The following is a 19,865-nucleotide window of genomic DNA, read 5'->3' as shown; positions in this document are numbered from 1 at the left end:
TATTATTGTATGAAAACTCTGCTAGTGGTAAGTGCTCCTCCCATGATCCTCCGAAGTCTAGGGCACAAGCCCTAAGCATATCTTCCAATATCTAGTTTGTTCTCTCTGTTTGTCCACCTGTCTGAGGATGATAGGCGGTGCTATAGTCTAACTTGGATCCTAAGGCTTCATGTAGTTGTTTCCAAAATGCAGATGTGAACACGGATCCTCGATCTGACACGCTCTTCTTGGGTACTCCGTGTTTACTCACAATCTCTTTGATGTAAAGATCGATGAGTTTCTCTCCTTTGTCATGCTGGTTTACTGCTAAGAAGTGTGCACTCTTCGTCAACCGGTCCACGATTACCCATATCATGTCCTTCTTTTTATTAGTCATGGGTAGTCCAGTGATGAAATCCATTCCAATCTCCTCCCATTTCCATTCTGGGATTGGTAAAGGTTGTAACTTTCCTGCCGGACTTTGATGTTCAGCTTTCACTCTTTGGCAGGTATGGCATTCCGCCACATATTTTGCTATCTCTCTCTTCATGTTATTCCACCAGAACAATTCCTTGAGATCCATGTACATCTTTGTACTTCCCGGATGTATAGAGTATGGTGTTTGATGTGCTTCCCGGAGTATAACTTCCTTAATCTCATCAATATCCGGAACACAAATCCTTTTCTGGAACCATAATGATCCCGACTCTCCTCGGTGAAATTTTGATGGTCTTCCCTCATCAATCCTTCTCATCTCCTCCACGATGAATGGATCGTCCAATTGACCCATGATTATCTCATTCTTCAGATTAACACTCAGTTCATCGGCTACTTGTAAAGCCGATAGTCCTTCATGAGCTTCTTTCTCCCAAAGTTGTATCTGGGCTTGGCTTATTTCCTTCTTCAACTCCGGTGACATTTCTTGTTCAACTCCTCCCGTGCTCTTCCTACTCAAGGCATCTGCTACAACATTAGCCTTTCCTGGAGTATAATTGATGGTCAAATCATAATCTTTGATCAGTTCAAGCCATCTTTTCTGTCTCATATTGAGTTACTTCTGAGTGAAGAAGTACTTGAGACTCTTATGATCCGTATAGAGCTCACACTTGGCTCCATAGAGAAAATGTCTCCAAGTTTTAAGTGCAAATACTACTGCTGCTAATTCTAAGTCATGCGTCGGATAGTTCACTTCATGAGGTCTGAGTTGCCTCGATCCATAAGATATTACTTTCCGATCTTGCATGAGTACGCAACCTAATCCATGTTTGGATGCGTCACAGTACACGGTGTAATCCTTGCCAACTTCCGGGACTGCTAACACCGGTGCTGTGGTGAGTTTCTCTTTCAGAGTCTGAAAACTCTTCTCACACTCATCAGACCACACGAATGGTGTGTTCTTCCTTAATAGCTTAGTCATTGGTCCTGCTATCTTAGAGAATCCTTCAATGAATCTCCGATAGTATCCTGCCATTCCTAGGAATCCTCGGATTTCCTTGACAGTCTTGGGTGCTTCCCAATCTAAAACTGTTGCTACCTTGTTCGGGTTAATAGCTATCCCATCCTTGCTAATAACATGACCAAGAAATTCTACTTGATCCAGCCAAAACTCACACTTACTGAATTTGGCATAGAGTTGATGTTCTTTTAGTGTTTGCAACACTATCCTCAGATGTTCAGCATGTTCAGTTTTATCTTTGGAGTATATCAAGATATCATCGATGAATACGATGACAAACATGTCTAGACATGGCATGAAGATCTTATTCATAAGATTCATGAAGATTGCTGGGGCATTGGTTAATCCAAAAGGTACTACTAGGTATTCATGATGTCCGTACCTTGAGACAAAGGTTGTTTTCAGAACGTCTTCCTTCTTGATCTTTATCTGATGATAATCGGATCTTAGATCAATCTTGGAAAAGACTCCCGCGCCTCTAACTTGATCAAATAGATCTTGTATTCTAGGAAGTGGGTACTTGTTCTTGATAGTAACATTATTCAGATTCCTGTAGTCTCCGCACATCCTTCGGCCTCCATCTCTTTTATCCACGAAGATAACAGGTGATCCCCATGGTGATATACTCTCCTGAATAAATCCTTTCTGTTCCAGGTCATCCAATTGTTCCTTGAGTTCTTTCAACTCCTTAGGCCCCATCTTGTATGGTGCCTTAGCAATCGGAGCTGTTCCTGGAATTAGGTTGATAGTAAACTCTATCTCCCTATCTGGTGGCATTCCAGGTAATTCCTTAGGAAAAACATCCTGGAATTCATTTACTACAGGTATATCCTCCAACTTTACTTCCTTCATGCTATTCAACTGTAGTTCAACTTCAATCTGGGTATGTTTGTCTCCTTGGTAGATCATTCTACTTCCATCAGGGCTTTTAAGAGACACTGTTTTGTTCACACAATCAATCAATGCTCCATTTGCCCCTAACCAGTTCATACCAAGAATGACATCAATGTCCTTCATCGGTAAAATGAACAGGTTTGCGTCAAACGCGCATTTATTGATCATAATGACTTGTCCTTGTTTGGTATGGGTTACTACTATCGTTCCCCCCGCGGAAAGTATGGTTATGGGTGTATCTAACTTAGTGCAACTAATCCCATGTTTGATGATGAATTGCTGAGAAATGAATGATGTAGTTGCACCAGTATCAAAAAGTACTTTGCCAGGATGAGTAAGTATCTGAAGCGTACCTATCACTGCCTGATCGGAGTTCACCACCTCCTCCAAGCTGGTGCAGTTTAACTTGCCGAAGGGTTTCTTGTTCTTCCAGTTCCCTCCGGTGTTCCCGCCTCGGTTTCCTCCTCCTCCTGACTGACCTCCTCCATTCTTTTTATTAGGGAAATCCTTCATCATGTGCCCCTCCTGTCGACACCCAAAGCATATTATCTTGGGTTTCCTGCAATCTTGTGAGAGATGCCCTCTACATCCACAAATGCGGCAAACGATCTGGTTTGCGGCCTGGGATCCTTGATTCCTCCTGTTATTGTTGTTGTTGTTGTACCTTGGTTTGAAACTCAAGCCAATGTTAGGCTTGTTGCTGACATATCTCTTAGGCTCAAACTTGGCCTTCTTTCTCTTCTCCTCCTGCAGCTGCTTGAAATCATCTTCAAGAGTAATGGCTGCATCCACCAACTCCTGGAACTCTGTCGCTCTCATCATTCTGAGCTGTACCTTGAACTGGGGATTTAATCCCGGCATGAACCTCTTCTTCTTCTTGTCCTCGGTTTTGACCTCCTCAACAGCATACCGAGATAGTTTGGAAAACTCCCTGACATAAGTCAGGATAGCCTTATCTTTCTGCCCGAGACTCTCGAATTCTCGACGCTTCAATTCCACTATACTTTCAGGGACATTGGATTCCCTGAACTTCCTCTTGAACTCCTCCCAGGTGAATACTTTCTCAGCCGGGTAAACGGGTACTATGTTATCCCACCATGATGCGGCGGGTCCACACAACAAGTGTGTTGCATACCTGACCTTCTCCAGGTCGTTGCATCCTATAGTATTGAGCTTTCGCTCAGTGTCCATCAACCAATCCTCCGCGTCCATCGGTTCGGGCGCGTATGCGAAGGATATTGGCTTTGTATTCTGGAAGTCTGACAAAGTGACTCCCTGATTATCTGGCCTTTCCACCTTGTTCTGCTGAAGCAGCTCCTGAAAGAACTTATTTTGCTGCTCCATAGTCACTCGTTGCCTTTCCTCCAACATTTGCATGTATTGGAGGAAGTTCTGCTGAGTCATGGGTGGTGGTGGTGGAAACTGGTTTCTGGCTGCCTCATCAGCCTCCTCCTTCTGCTTGGCCTCACGCTCGATGCGATGTGCTTCACTCTCCTCACCCGTCGCTCCCGACATATTCCCCTAGTTCTGCAACACAAAGTGGTACTCATAGTTACTCCATGCGCAAGTATTCTGAGCTCAACTTTGTGCACAGAACTAGTCACGCAATGGAAATCAAGAAGCAAATCCAAATCATACCAAACATATACCATGTATATACATACTTAAGTGGTTTATTACAATACTCAGTGACGATGTGAGTATGCAAACTCACTTATTGAAGTATATGTACAAATTTCTACAAATATTACACACTACAATACATGTGGTACGACTGTATTGTAGCCTCGCCTCCCATGGTGGTCTCTAGTCGTGCTTTACTCCCGGTACATCCCAGGTTTCCATCCGGTCAAACGTGTAGTCCTCCTGACAGAATCTGGAACATAGGGTCTTCCCGTCGGCTGGTAGTCGGAATCAGAGGATGATCCCAGGGAGAAATCTGTGTTCATGAACTGATTATTCAATACATCATAATCCACCCATCGGGTGTACTCCCCTGTGACTACGCCATAGGTATTTCCACCGTCGGTATCTGACTCAATCAGTATAGGGTAATCCTCATAGTCTCCCCTATTATACTGATTGTTCTGGAACTGGGTTGTGGCGTCCTCATTCATCTCATAATTACCTCTGACTGGATCGCCTGAGGTTCCTGTGTCTGACCCCCAACGCCAACATGTTGAGTTCTCTATAGGAGTCTCGGAACGCTGATGGTTTCCGGATTCCTCTCCACCCTCATATCCTCTGTGGGAACTACTAGGATAGTACCTAGGTATAATGGGTGTGGTTTGTTGTTCGGGATGGTCAATACTAATGTAATCACCAGCTAAATAAACTGGTGTGTGAACCTCACCCTCCATTGGTTCTTTTCCCTTCGCCTCCTCCTTGGGCTCAGTGAACTCTTCTAGCATTGTATCAATTGCCCCCGACAGATGTCGGTTCAACTGAAAGAACAATGACAGTAAGTTGCGGCTGTTATCCATGTACTTAGCGGCTTCTGCTGGTTTGCGTTTTGCAAACTTGAAGTGGTTAAGCATAGGGTCATCTTCCTCCTCCATATGAGGAATGTGTGCGAATTCGGAACCAATAAGCTCCTTCGTCTTATGCTCCCGAATATCAGTGATGGCTCTCATTATGGCTATGTGGTAGGCTGTTCGGATAGTTCTAGCCTCACCTGCTGGCATCACTATACTCATTCCTAGGGATTCTGGAAGTCTTTGTCCTACCCTACACTTTGCCAACACTGTACCATTGTAGTACATTATTTCATTACTTGGATCTGGGGATCGCACCCAAATTCAAGTAACATGGCACGAAGAATGTCCGCGAGTCCTCCGTCATAGTCACTCAATGTTGACTCCATCACTTTCACGTTATGTCCCGAACGTGAACTTGCCATAGTTGGCTATAGAATAGAAAGAATATAATATTAGTAATGATGCATCATAATAGAGATAATAAAGAATTATCGCACTAAAAGATATGATTGTTTTATTCTCAAGTGAATATACACCATATTTTTAGAGAATTCTTTACTAATCCTATTTGACTCCTAACGTTCTGTCTCATTTACTAGGTTCCAACCTAAGGTCAAAGCTTTTGCTCTGATACCAACTGTGGTGACCCTGCATACCACTGCATGTTGTAGTATGCCAGTCGTTGATATAACATTCACGAAGTACCAATCCGCAAATATTACATCCCTCAGAGTAGTACACCAGAACATATCAGGTCCATAACTCATTCATTTATTATTACAAGCAACATGTACATATCATATTGGAGCTCCTCTTGGGTCCTAAGAGGGATACTCCTGGGTTCGAGGCGAACCCAACTTAGCTTACAATATAAGAGTCTTACTAGATTATACATTTATTATCCTCGAGCAGTTAAGTACTAAGAGTTCGTACTGCTCGGATACTACTACTACTTGGTAGGTCTAAACGTGCTCTCCTCCGGAACCCTCCCCGGTTCCGTAGACTATGAGGTAGTCTACACCTTCAACACCTCCAGAGAGGTCTGGTACGTCATAGCCGATGACTTCGGCTCCTTCAGGGTCGTCGTTGTCCTCCTCCAGTCGATTCAGACAATCTAAGCAGAGGATTTAAGAGTGGTATGAGTACGAGCGTACTCAACAAGTTCATTATAGAAAAGAGGTGTTTAATGCACTAGCTACGATATTAGACCAGAAAGTCTAATACCAATGCAGGTTTTTATAAACATTTCTTCAAGAGGTTGCTTTTATTCCAAAGAACTATGTCCGTCAGCCTTCACTGGTTTACTAGAACTTCATGGAGCTCCTTTCCGGCAGCGTTCGCAGTTCCAAATCTCGGAACAGGGAGTGACATGTCACGATTCATTACACTCTGCAGAGGTGTGTTGCTTTACCCATAAGAGATCTTAACCTTGGTGCCAACCGGGCAGCTTTCCCGTCCACACTTCCTTCGGTGTGAGGCCCGGTATAAGGTCATAGCCGATCATATTCCTCCGCTACCTCGCACACCCACCCTTTGTTGCATACCCCGACCCTGGGTCCTCGCCGGTCCTCTTACACCAGTAAAGGATGGACCCCGACCACGACGACAGTCTGGGATCGAACAAAACTCCTTCGCCGGTAGCTACAACCCATCATAGACCACATTACCGTGGGGAATTAGAAGGGGATCCCCACCCTCCAGTTGTTCTGCAAGCAGCAACCGCTACGATAAGCGATTGCAATACCGTGGGGAATTAGAAGGGGCTCCCCACCCTCCAATTGCTCCGCAAGATATAACCGCTACGGTAAGCGCATCCGTTGATGTACAAGAGGTGGAAATACGATTGAATATTCCGTCCCACTCCAGATCTTATGGTTAACACGGGTATTACGGCACAAGAATCACTGGACGACATTTGTTGTTTAATCCTAGATGGATATAAACCCTTGCAATGGAACCTCCACCATATCAACACAATCCATGGTTCCATTGCCCACCACATAGTCATATTCATAGTTATGAAAATAGTGGTTTTGCTTTTTATGCAATAGTGATAAACATAGTACTTTGCAAATAATTTGGTAAAAATACTCAAATGACATGAGCAAGTGATGAACTTGCCTGAACACTGCAAATTATTGCAGTTGGATGGTGTGGACTGACCCTTGTCCTCTGTTGCTGAAAAATAGCATCATTGTCCGATAAGGGCAATGGTTAAAGAAGCAATTATGCATGATTCCACTTTTAGGGTTGTTTCCCCCTTCCGGTGTTTTTATCATTTCATGTGAGAAGTTAATACTAAGAATGATTTAGGGATACTCTTTTTAGGGTAAGATACAACCTTGAAGTGTTGTCAAGGTGTTTTTAAAGTCCAACAGAATTTATGGACTTATTTTTATTATTGAAAATATAAGGTGTGATTTAAATGATTATTTTGAATCATCAAATTTGGACTTAATCTTGTTTGTCTTCAAAAATTCTATTTCATATTTTATTATGATAGAGAATTTTATCCTGAGTTGTTTTCATATTTTTAATTATTTTTTAGAGCTATTTATCATTTTCTATGCATTTTCAAAGTTTCTGTTTTATTTGGAATTGTGAAAAGTCAAAATTGCCCATGGGCCCACCTGTCAGGGTGGCCCAGCGGGTTAACCCTAACCCGAGCCGCATGTCGGGCTCGGTCGGACGCGCCCGTCCCCTTCCCCTTCTCTCTCACGAACCCTAGCCTCCTCGCTCTCGCGACGCCGTGGTCGCCTGTGCCTTCGCCGAATTACTCCAGTCAACTCCGGCCATCACCGCCGACGAGATCGTGTGGATCTGGACCGCCTCTCGACGGCGGACCTGATGGTCCGCGTCGATCTGACGCTTGCGTCCCCGTTCGCTCGCCATCGACCCTCCCGTGCGCCAGGCCTTCGGCGTCCGCCGCCGCCGCGCGTTGGAGAGGCCGTGGCCCTTCTTCCTGGCTCTCCCTAGGGCGCGTGGTGCAGCGCTGGGGTGCTGTGGTGGTCGCCAGGGCTTGGCTTGGCCAGGCCTGGTGCCGCCGTGTGCTCTGGCGTGCGCCGCCGTGGCCGCCATGGCCGTGTCGGCCATCTCCTCCCCGGTATGTGCTCCTCCTCCGTTTCTACCTATTCTACCTCTTCTCCTCCTCTTCTTGTCTAGCTCTGGCCACTGGCCTGCTTCTCCTCGTAGAGATGCTAGCCATGCCGTGATGCTACTGCTGCGCCTTGCTAGCCATGTATGCGCGTATGCTGCTGTGCTGTGTTGCTGTGCTGCTGTGCATTTGCCATGGATCCTAGCTGTTGTGCTGTGCTATTCTGCTCTATAATTTGCTGTTGCAACTTATGAGCTGTTGCTCATGAGCATACTGTGATTCTTTGCTTAATTTATTGGCTCGTGCTGTTGCCTTGTATACCATGCCTCTCTTCTGTATGCAATTGCTTGCCCCTGGCTTGATCATGCTGCATGATCCTTGCCTTTGGCAAGTGCCAGTGCTCCTGATGTGCTATTATTTGTGCTCTAATTCATGGACATGCTCAATTGAGCCTAGCTGTTGAATTAACAGCTCCATCCCTTGATGGAGTGCTTCTGGATACAATTGTGCTGCCTAATTCACTTATCTGTGATGCAATTCTTTAGTTATATGTTTGATTTAATTATCTGGTCCATGTATTAATACTTGGAATGGGTTCTAGCATGCTGTAGCATGCTCTAGCAAGCTTCGGATGATCTTGTGATCATCAGTTGCTTGTAATAGCTGCTGTGTTGTCCTGTGCCTCACTGCTGCTCACCCTGTGATGTGTGTGTGTGTCACACAGGCTTATGCTGATGTCTGTTGTTGCTTGCTCAAGCATCAGTTGATGCTTGCAATGATCCTCTGGATCATGTGCAAGTGTTCCAGTTACTTGTGATTTATGAATTTCATTTATCTGTATAGCTTGTCTTTGTTTACTGGATAAATGAGATGAACTGCTTACAGTGATGACTCTTACAGTTAATTTGCTTGAGCTAGAGGGATGCCAACAGTTGGTTGGGACCCTAGCTCATCTTTGAACCCATCTGGGTGATGATACAAGTGCTTGGCTTGATGGTTTGGGCTGTTTTAGTTGTTGAGGTGGCCTCAACAGCAACTCTTTGCTGTTCAGGAAGCTCCCACCCTTGTTGGCTTGATGTGTATGGACAGTTGCTCTCTGGCTTAACCATATTTGGTTGCCAGATGCTTTTGATGTTGACAAATAATTGCAGTAGACATATATCTCTGCATTTCTGATGGTTTTAAAAGGGCTAGTGTAGTCTGGTATATTTGGGTAAGTCTCTGGGATGGTTTTCCTTCCTATTTCCATCTGGAAGATGCTACCACTTGTCTGGTTGGCATAACCATGGACATAGGCTTTGATTGATCCCTGGTCTTTGCCATTTCTACCAGGTTACACTTGGTCTATGACCAAATGATGATCAAAACAGGGTTACTCCACCCTTTGTGTGCTTGTGTGATCATGCCTGTGCAATTTATGAACAAAACCATCTGGTTTGTTCATGATGATGTGTATACCTCACTCCAGCTCCTAGATTAAAGTGTTGGTGTAGATGATTGCTTCTGTGAGGTGCTTGTGCTTGCCCTGCTCCTCCTTGCAAGCTTGTGCTACTTTGTTTATCTCTGTGGCTGTTGGGATAGGTTGAACAACAGTGGCTGTTCTTCATGTTCTTGTGTTCTTACCCAGAAGCTTGTGTCGATGGAATGATTAGGGTTTGCTGTGAAAAGCTTTTATCTGCCTGGCCCCTTGCTTCTCTGGTCGACAGCAGTGCCTGGCAACCTGTTGGAGACTCTCTGGCCGTGTGTGTGTGCTGTGATGCATGCACACACCATGGCTTGCTGTTGGGCATGCACACAAGCTGTGTGAGCAGCTTGTGTGTGTGTGTGCCTGGTGCTTGTGAGTGGATCAGCTCGTGTTGTGGGTATACTTCATGGGTGTACCATCGACAGTGCCTAGATCCGGCAAGCCCGGGTGGCCCACAGATGGTGATGTGGCATGTGGCCCATCGGGCGGCCCAGTTGCTGTTGATCTTGACGGATGAAGTCTGGCCCAGGCAGAGGGAGCCGGATCCGACCGACCTTGAGGAGGAACCCGGATCCATGAAGGCCCATTAAGGAACCCGGATCCGGTACGACATAGATGGGAAGGCGGATCCTTAACGTGCACGGCAAGATATTGTACCGTAGTTAGGCAACCTGTATCCGGCTAGGACTCTCCATGTAAACCCTAGATCCGTGCGCCTTTATAAGCCGGATCCCGGGAGCCCTAGAGGCACAACCACAACTCATTGTAACAACGCAAAAGCGCCCAGATAATTCCAGACAAGCAGCAGTAGGCCCTGTCATCGTGCAGGTGTTCCGAAGCTGGGTAAATCGCGTACCACCGTCCCGTGTGCACTCCGCCCTATGGCCCCTACTTCTTATCCCCCTCGTGAGATCCCTCCTCCGAGGCACCGTCGATTAGGCAACGACAGTTGGCGCCCACCGTGGGGCCTGCGGCGTCTGGAGGCCGGAACCGGGAGGGTTCCGCCATGGGAAGCTACGACGACACCATCGCTGTGGGGCGCGTCCTCTACGCCGGAAATCTGCCGTTCGTCCCTCCGGATGAGTGCTGGATTCCGGCTAAGACAAACCCCGTCAAGCTCTCCATCATCCCAGTTGGCGGCATACACATCTTCATCGGGGAAACCGTCGATTCCGACGGAAACCCACTGGTAAGTAACGCAGACGCGACCGCTGCCGAGCTGGACGCAGTCGCGAAGATCCGATCTGAGATGCAGGAGCTTCCCAAGGAAGATTCCGCCTCGGATCTGAAAATTTCAAAGCCCACCCAATCCGCCCCTGAGCAGGAAACAACGATGGAAGACCAATGCAGATCCGCCTGGGTCTCCCAGGTGTTAGAAAAGCAGAGGTGCCACTTCGTACACTTCTTGGCCCATACCTCCGGAACCGCCCCTCAAGAAGACGGAGCTGGTCCCGAGCAGATCGAGGCACCGGAAAACGACGCTGCTCCAGATCAGGTCGAGCCTGTCGGAGAGAGCGGCACTCCGGCCGAAGAGTCGATTTTGGGGAACTTAAGCCCAATTTCCGGGGATACCCCCTCCATGGATACTGAAGAGTTCAACCGCAAGCTAGGGGAATACGGTTTCGGAGATCAGCCTGAAGTTGAATCCGCCCAGCCTAAGCAGGTACTTGCGACTTTGGCGGCGCTGGGACAACTTGAATCAGAAGAGGCAAACACCCAATCCGACCCCCAGCCATCCCGTCAAGGATCTCTAATGTCGCGGGAATGCCCTCGTAAGGATCCTTCCCCTTCCGAGGACCTCCTGTCGCCAGAGGAGATGGTTGCTCAAGCAGGCATGGAGGCAATCTATCACTCGAATATTCTTAACAAACCCATCACTCCCGAAGACGTAGAAGCGCTAGAAGCTAAGAGACTGGAGATGCTGGCCACAGCCAAGAAGTTCGCCGACACCGCAGCTGCAATGCTTGATGAAAGGAAGCACGCCGCAGTTTTTGTGGAAGACTTCATCCAGCGCGAGCAGGAGGTAGACGAAGGACTGGCAAAGGTCAAGGAACTCCGGAAACATTGGGAGGACAAGATCGTTGAAGCTCATCAGGAGGTCGAAAGAGTCCGGCGAGAGTTGATAGCTCCCCGTAAGATCACCTTCGCAACTTCGACCGAGCAGTAGCCATACGCCACTCCAAAGGACAATATGAAGAAGGCTGTGGAGATCTTGAAGAAAAAGGACGAGGAGATCGACATCGACTATGTCCGCACGCTCGTCGCTTCAGCAATGAGGCAGCAGAGCAAGGCAGACACTTCGCGCAAACTGGAATCTAACCCGGAGCATTGCGTCTCCACTGCGCAGAAGGACGCCTACGACAATCGCCATCGAGATGACGAATCGCGAACCGGATCCTCGGAACACAGAAGGAAAGCCAGAGAACACCCAAATCCAATCCCCGTACCATCAAAGACGCATCCGTTAGATCCAAGAAAGGGAAAGGATGCAATGTACTCTGGAAGGGACAAGTACCGCAACCCCTCTCCTCCGCCCAACGGTTACCCGCGTCCCCCTCGCCGCCGTAGTCCAGCCGGAAACACCAGGCCCCATGGGCATGGTGGAATCGTCATCCGCGACAACGTGCTGCCCTCAAGAAACAGGAACAGGGAGCGCACGCTGGAACCCCGCCGGAGCTAGAACAATGATCGTGAGCCTGAGCCTAGGAGGAGTCGGAACGAAAACCGCGACCCGGAGCCTCGCCGAAGCCGGAACGACCATGGCAGCCAGCGCCAAGGTGAAGGCAGCCACAGAAGCCGGAGCCAGCATCGGGAGGGGCGAGGAGAATCTGAAGGCGGAAGCAAGAAGTCGGATCGGCCCCCTCGCAGATCTCCCTCACCACCACCTAGCGGTGGCGGCGGAGGTGGAGGCGGAGGCGGCGGCCGGAGATCTCGCTCTCGCTCACAATCTCCTCACCACGGTTTGCGTGACGCGCGGGAACGTCTCAACGAATACAGAACTGACTACATCGGACCGAAGTGCTTCGGCAGGATGATTCGAGAGGAACCAAAGCCAAGGATGAACCTCAAGATACCCGGAAACCTGAAGCATTATGATGGCACCTAAAGGCCGGATACCTGGATAGAGGATTACTACAATGCAGTAACCTTTGCCGGAGGAACCCCTAATATCGCCTGCCGCATGCTTCAGCTGTACCTTGTAGGTCCAGCCCGGACCTGGCTCAGCGACCTCGAGAAGAACTCCATCTTTTGCTGGTTTGACCTAAAGACCACCTTCGAGAAACACTTCAGGGGCACCTACAAAAGACCTGCCACAGCAAGCGACTTACAAGCATGTATTCAGAAGAAGGGAGAATCCTCAAGACACTTCCTCACACGATGGTTGGCATGCAGGAACGAGTGCGAAAATGTCGACCACACCAGCGCGATGTACGCCTTTATTGGTGGACTGCAGAGAGGAGGATTGCTGAGGCATAAGCTCACTTGTTTGGCTAACTCAAATAAACTGACTTTGGATGACATGATCTCCATTGCCAGTGATCATACTGCCGCCGATGATGACGCAGGTGGAGATCTCGCAGCTACAACAATCCCCCTACACCAACAAAAGAAGAACCGTGATAACGGCAACAACAGCAGCCACAAGCGCAAAAACCCTGATGACCAGAAGAGTGGCGGACCCGAGATGGTCGCCATGGCGTTCCAACGCAGAGGTCCAGGAGGCGGAAGAGGACGCGGCCGTGGAGGCGGAGCCGGCAGGGGCCAGCAGCATGGCACCGAGGTCACAGCTGCCGGATCCCGCGCCCCGCAAACCTATGAGGAGTACAGAGACATGCCCTACCTGGCCCACCTGGATCCGATTACGGGGAAATCCACTCACACCAACCGCAACTGCAAGTGGGTCAATGATTTGAAGAACGACCCGGAAGCAGGATACAAGCGAGCCCGGAAGCACCACCCACGCGGCAAAGGAGGCAAGGGAAAGAACAAGGACAAAGAGGAGGAAAGTTCCGAGGCGATGGATGAGGATGATAACTCGCCGGATCCCAAGGCAGGGTCCGCAGGTAAATCCAACCCATTCAAGAAAAAGAGTGTAGGCGCTTACCACACCTTCCTCGGAACCCCAACAGTCCGCGCTACCAAGTCAGCTATCCGGATCCTGAACACCACAGTTCCGGCTGTGCCGCAGTATGTCAGGTGGTCGGAAGTCCCGTGCACATTTGACAGGGAGGATCACCCTACCATTGTGCCAAAAGAATGCTACGCTTTGGTTGTAAGTCCCCGCATAGACGGGTATGACTTCTCCAAGTGCCTCATGGATGGCGGAGCCAGCTTGAACATCATGTACCTGGAGACTCTCGAGCGGATGAACCTTACCAAGGAACAGCTCAAACACATCAACACTGAGTTTCATGGCGTAGTTCCGGGTAAAAAGGTGAATTCCCTCGGCAGCATCACACTTCCCGTGGCCTTCGGCGATGTTCACAATTTCCGTGAAGAGAAAATCACGTTCGAAGTTGTGCCCTTCAAGAGCTCCTACCACGTCATCTTCGGCAGGCCCACCTACCACAAGTTTCACGCAAGAGCGTGCTACATCTACAACAAGCTCAAGATTCCGGGTCCTAATGGTATGATTACCGTATTTGGAGACTACAAAAAGGCTCATGAGTGCGAGTTGGGCGAAGCCGCCTTCGCAGAGTCTGTGATATCTGGAGAAGAGCTGAAAGGCTACAGAGCCGCGGTGGATCCTACTGAGATGCAGACCACCAAGAAGCAAATCTCCGAGCACAAAAACTCCTTCAAGGCCGCGATAGAGACCAAGAAAGTCAACTTCAAGGAAGGCAACGATTCCAAGCAGGTCTCAGTTGGAGCCAACATGGACCCCAAATAGGAAAACGCGCTCGTCGAGTTCCTCCGCGCTAACATGGATATCTTCGCGTGGCAGCCTTCTGACATGTCCGGAGTACCAAGGGAACTCGCCGAGCACTACCTCAACATAAACCCGGGGGCTAAACCAGTGAAGAAGCGCCGCGCCATAGGAATGGAGTTAGCAAAGTTACTAGAGGCAGGTTTTGTAATAGAAGTTATCCACACTGATTGGATCGCAAATCCCGTCCTTGTACCCAAAAATAATTCTGAAATACTAAGAATGTGCATCGATTACTCTGGCTTGAACAAACATTGCCCGAAAGATCCGTTTCCCCTGCCGCGCATTGACCAAGTCATTGATTCGACGGCAGGGGCGGAACTTCTGTGTTTTCTTGATGCGTATTCCGGGTATCACCAGATCCGGATGAAGGAGTCCGACCAAAAGGCGACCTCATTCATCACCCCATTTGGCACTTACTGCTATGTTACTATGCCTTTTGGCTTGAAAAACGCAGGTGCCACCTACCAACGTACGATGCAGCGGTGCTTGAAGGACCAGATTGGCCGGAACGTACATGCCTACGTCGATGACATCGCGGTCATGACCCGGAAAGGATCCGACTTGATCAGCGACCTTACATAAACCTTTGAGAATCTCCGTCGGTACAAGATGATGTTGAATCCGCTAAAGTGCGTCTTTGGCGTACCAGCTGGAAAACTCCTTGGCTTCATTGTCTCTAATAGGGGCATTGAAGTTAACCCGGAAAAAATCAAGGCAATCCTGTGCATAAAAAGACCAACTTGTCTCAAAGATGTGCAACGACTAACTGGTTGTGTCGCAGCAATCAGCAGGTTTGTAAGCCGTCTTGGCGAGAAGGCACTACCCCTGTACAAGCTATTGAAGAAAACAGACAAATTTGTCTGGGATGAGGCAGCAGATGCAGCACTTCAAGGGTTGAAGGAAATACTCACCTCCCCACCTATCCTAGCAGCTCCAGGAGAGTCAGAGCCTATGCTCCTTTACCTGGCAGCTACCAACAGAGTCATCAGCCTCGTCATCGTGGTGAAGCGACAGGAAGAAGGCCACGAGTATGGAGTCCAAAGGCCAGTATACTATATTAGTGAAGTGCTTACAGAGTCCAAACAACGCTACCCTCACTTTCAGAAGCTAGCCTACGGAGTATTCCTAGGCAGCAGGAAGCTGAGACACTACTTCCAGGGGCATCCAGTAACAGTCGTGAGCAAAGCTCCGCTGTCAACGAATCTCAACAACGCCGACGCAACAGGACGCACAGCAAAATGGGGCATTGAATTATCCGCCTTCGACATCAACTACAAAGCCAGGACCGCGGTCAAATCCCAGGTCTTGGCAGATTTCGTCGCAGATTGGACAGAAGCTCCGGATATGAATTTGGAGCCGGAACCAGAGACATGGGTTATGCACTTCGATGGATCCAAGCAGCATCAAGGCTCAGGAGCCGGAGTCACCCTGAAGTCCCCTACCGGAGAAGAACTGCAGTACGTTCTGCAGATACACTTCGAAGCTACAAACAATATGGCGGAATATGAGGCTCTACTACACGGATTGCGCATTGCCAAGGAAATAGGGATCAAGCACATTATATGTTGCGGAGATTCAGACCTGGTGGCACAGCAAGTAGCCGGAACCTGGAACGCCAGAAACTCCGTCATGGCGGCTTACAGAGACGAAGTTAACGAAATCGCCAAACATTTCCTCGGATACGAAGTCAAGTATGTCAGGCGAGACGACAACACAGCGGGAGACATGCTATCCAAGCTCGGATCCGGCAGGAAGCCAATTCCGCCTGGTATTTTCCTGGAGCATCTACGGATACCCTCGGTGAAGGGCGCTAACCCGGAAAACCCAGAGGTGGCAGTGTCTCCGGCCAGAGAAGTGATGGCTATCATTCCGGCTTGGACACAGCCTTTCCTGGACTACCTCATTGATCAGAAGTTGCCAGAGGACGAGGTCCTCGCACGACAGATCATCAGGCGAGCAAGATCCTACACAATTGTTGATGGACAGCTCTACAAACGAAGTGCAATAGGGGTATTTCTCAAATGCGTCTCCAATCAAGATGGCATTGAAATCCTCAGAGAGATCCATGCAGGGGATTGCGGGCATCATGCCGCTCCCAGGTCACTCGTTGCAAAAGCTTTTCGGCTAGGTTTTTACTGGCTCACAGCTAAAGAAGATGCTGACAAGATAGTCAAGACCTGCCGAGGTTGTCAGTACTACGCTACTCAACCAAACGCTCCAGCCCAAGAGCTGAAGACCATACCTATCACCTGGCCGTTCGCGGTCTGGGGGCTCGATATGGTTGGTAAGTTAAAAAGATCATCTCCTGGCGGTTTTGAATACCTTTTGGTCGCTGTTGACAAGTTTAGTAAGTGGATCGAGGCAAAGCCAGTGAGAAAAGCCGACGGTGCCACGACACTAAAATTTGTCTGCAGCCTCGTGATGAGATTCGGCATCCCACAAAGCATAATCACAGATAATGGCACAAAATTCGCACAGGGAGAGTTGAAGGATTATTGTGAGACAGTAGGGATTCGACTGGACCTTGCATCGGTGGCTCACCCACAATCCAATGGTCAAGTTGAAAGGGCTAACGGCCTCATATTATCAGGAATTAAGCCACGCCTTCAAGAACCGCTGCGACGAGCAGCTGGGGCTTGGGCTGACGAGTTGGAAGCTGTCTTGTGGAGTTTAAGAACTACCCCTAACAGATCAACAGGATTTACCCCTTTCTTCCTGGTATACGGATCCGAAGCCGTGCTTCCCTCCGACATCATCCACGATTCACCGAGAGTTTCCGCCTATGATGAAGAATCAGCTGACGAGGCCAGACAACTATCTGTGGACCTGATCAAAGAAGCTCGGAATTTAGCTGACCAGCGCTCCGCCATCTACCAGCAGAAGCTTCGACGCTATCACAGTCGTCGAGTTCGGAACCGCTCTTTCATGGCAGGAGACCTGGTCCTCCGCCTTCGGCAGGTGAAAGACCATAAGTTGCAATCTCCGTGGGAAGGACCCTTTGTCGTTAGCAAAGTGCTTCATAACGGGTCATACTACCTTGTTGATTTCCGGGAGCTGAAGGACAGACCTGCTAATTGGTACCGGAAACGCAAGCGTGAGGATCCGGATGACATCTACGACGAGACAGATCGCCCTTGGAACATTTCACAGCTACGTCCTTTCTACACTTAGCATAATTTTCCGAGTTACAAACTCTATAATAGTTATACATGATCAATGAAATAAAGCTTATGGTTCACTCTCTGAGTCTTTTACCTCCTTTACTTGTTCATTTTTAGATCGTGTATGTTTTCCGACTAAAACCGCAGAGCTGGATTTTTCCGCCTAGGCGTGTATAAAAGTTGTGATTTTCAAAAATCGTCCCTTAGGACGTAAGCTTAAGTTTTCTGATCGAGTTGTTCTCTGTTGCGAACTCGTGGATTCCTAGTAGCGATTTCCGGCACCTGTGCTTGGGGGCTTGTTTCCGCGGTTATTGACGGATTGCCATTGGGCTTCGTCGCCGCTGGCGAGCGTTTCCGGCTAAGGTTTTCCGGCTCGCGGAAGGTCAAGCGAGCAAGCCGGAAAACATTGAGATCAGCACTTGCTTTCCGACACAAAACGAAACATGCACATAATCTTAAAGGATAGCAGGATAAGTGTTTCCGCCCATGCATAGTTGTTTCGTTCCTAGCTACTTAAGAATTTAAGTTATATTACAAACCCACTCTGGGGCCAAAATGATGCAACATTGTTTCATTGTTTAAACAGGAACTCTACTCGGAGTCCTCTTCTTCAGATTCTTGGTAGGCGGAGCCATCGCCATCGCTATCACCGGAGCCAGCCTCGGAGTCGTCGTCGGAGCGTTCTCCGGAACGCTCGATGCTTGACCCGGAGCCCTCCGCGTAGTACTCCGGCTCGCCTTCTTCCTCCTCCGCGTCAGAAAATCCCTTGGGCGGATCGTACTTGTGATACCAGAACGAGTGGCTAACTCGCCTGACAAACAACTGCTCAAACCCTTTGGTTTCCGAGAGGATGGCGCCCATGTCGGAACCCTCTGGAGTTCCGCGCGCAACATCCGCGAAGTTGAGTGCAGGGAAGTGAGCCTTGCAGGTGGCTAAGACTAGGGAGGCGACTCCGCGAGCGGAAGACTCCTGCCAATCCTTGATGAATTCCGGCACTTGCTCCATCAGCTTGGTCATCCTGTCGATCAATGAAGTTTTGGCCCTCTTCAGAGACAGGGTCTTGGCGATTCCGCGACAGGCTGCAAATAGCGCGTCGATGGAACTCCGCGCTTCGTCATATGCCTCCGTCCTCTTGAGGGTTGACTCTTTGGTCCACTCAAAGCCAAGGCTTGCTGTGGGAAAATGGGGTTCAGTTCCTTCGCGGATAGAACAACATATATTGAAGTTGGAACAACACCAAGGAAAAAGTGCTTACAGAAGATGAGCTTGTCAATGGCCTCCGCCTCCGCCTCTTGAACTTTGTTCTTGGCCACTAAGGAAGTTACTCGACTTTGGCTCTTCTTTAGTTTATCATTCAATTCCGCCAACTCGCGAGCATGCTTCTCGGAGAGCTCCTTCCTCGCATCATTCTCCTTGTCGGAGGATTCCTTGATGAAGGCCTTGAGGGACTCGTTCTCCGCCTCGAGCACCTTGACTTTGGCGGATAGATCATCGAATAAGGAGTGCTTGGCAGTTTCTTCTGTAGGCGGAAAGTTGCACATATTATGCATCATGAACAATTATATCAACATACTGATCAAAACTCGGATTTCGTACCACGAAGGCGGGTCTCCAAAAGCTGGATAGCCTTCTGGCTATTCTCCGCGTTCTGGCGCAGCCCCTCAATCTCCGTTATCTGCTACAGCACGTGAACACGCAGATCCTCGTGCAATTTCCGCGTGGTCTGAGAAGCAGAGAGGAGTTAGCCGGATATTTAAAATCTTGGGGGCTGGCGAGGAATTAAAAGTCTTGGAGGTATAAAATTTTAAATTTCCGCCTAAGGTACATATTGGAGAAAGCATCGGCTAACACATGTTACACGGAAAAAATGTCTGACCCAATGCTTGGGGGCTAGTGTTACCTGGCGCACATCCTTGTGTTTGGCAAAAAACACCTTCAGACCGTCCTCCAGTTCGGTGAGCTCCTGCATCTCCACGTTCGCCTTCCCCCACACCTTGTCCATCATGGCGGAAACTTTCGCGTGGCGCTCTGCGAGGGAACGCTTTTGCAGAGACGGAGCTGGTTGAGGGTTAGCTTGAAGCGCGCTGGAGGCATGGATGAGCTGCACCTTCTGCTCATACTCTTCCGCCGTAGGCTCCGCGAAGGTGGCGCTTGGTTGATCAGGCGGAGGGGCAGACGAGGAGGCACCCTTGCCGAAATCGCCGTGGCCAACGGGGTCTTCAGGAAGGTCATCGATGTTGATGACGTCCTTGGGATCCGGCTTGGAGGCAGATGAGGCCTTGGGCGGAACCTCAACTTCCGGCGTAACAGGAACAGAAGCCGGAGATGGCTTGACCTTCTTCTTCAGGGCTCTTGGAGCCTTGGGGGGCTGGCTTCCGGAACTTCAGTAAAAGAAAAAATCATAGCAAC

The sequence above is a fragment of the Lolium perenne genome, chromosome 7 (assembly GCF_019359855.2).
Source record: "Lolium perenne isolate Kyuss_39 chromosome 7, Kyuss_2.0, whole genome shotgun sequence".
Classification (NCBI taxonomy): domain Eukaryota; kingdom Viridiplantae; phylum Streptophyta; class Magnoliopsida; order Poales; family Poaceae; genus Lolium; species Lolium perenne.
Note: the sequence above shows the minus strand (reverse complement) of the source record.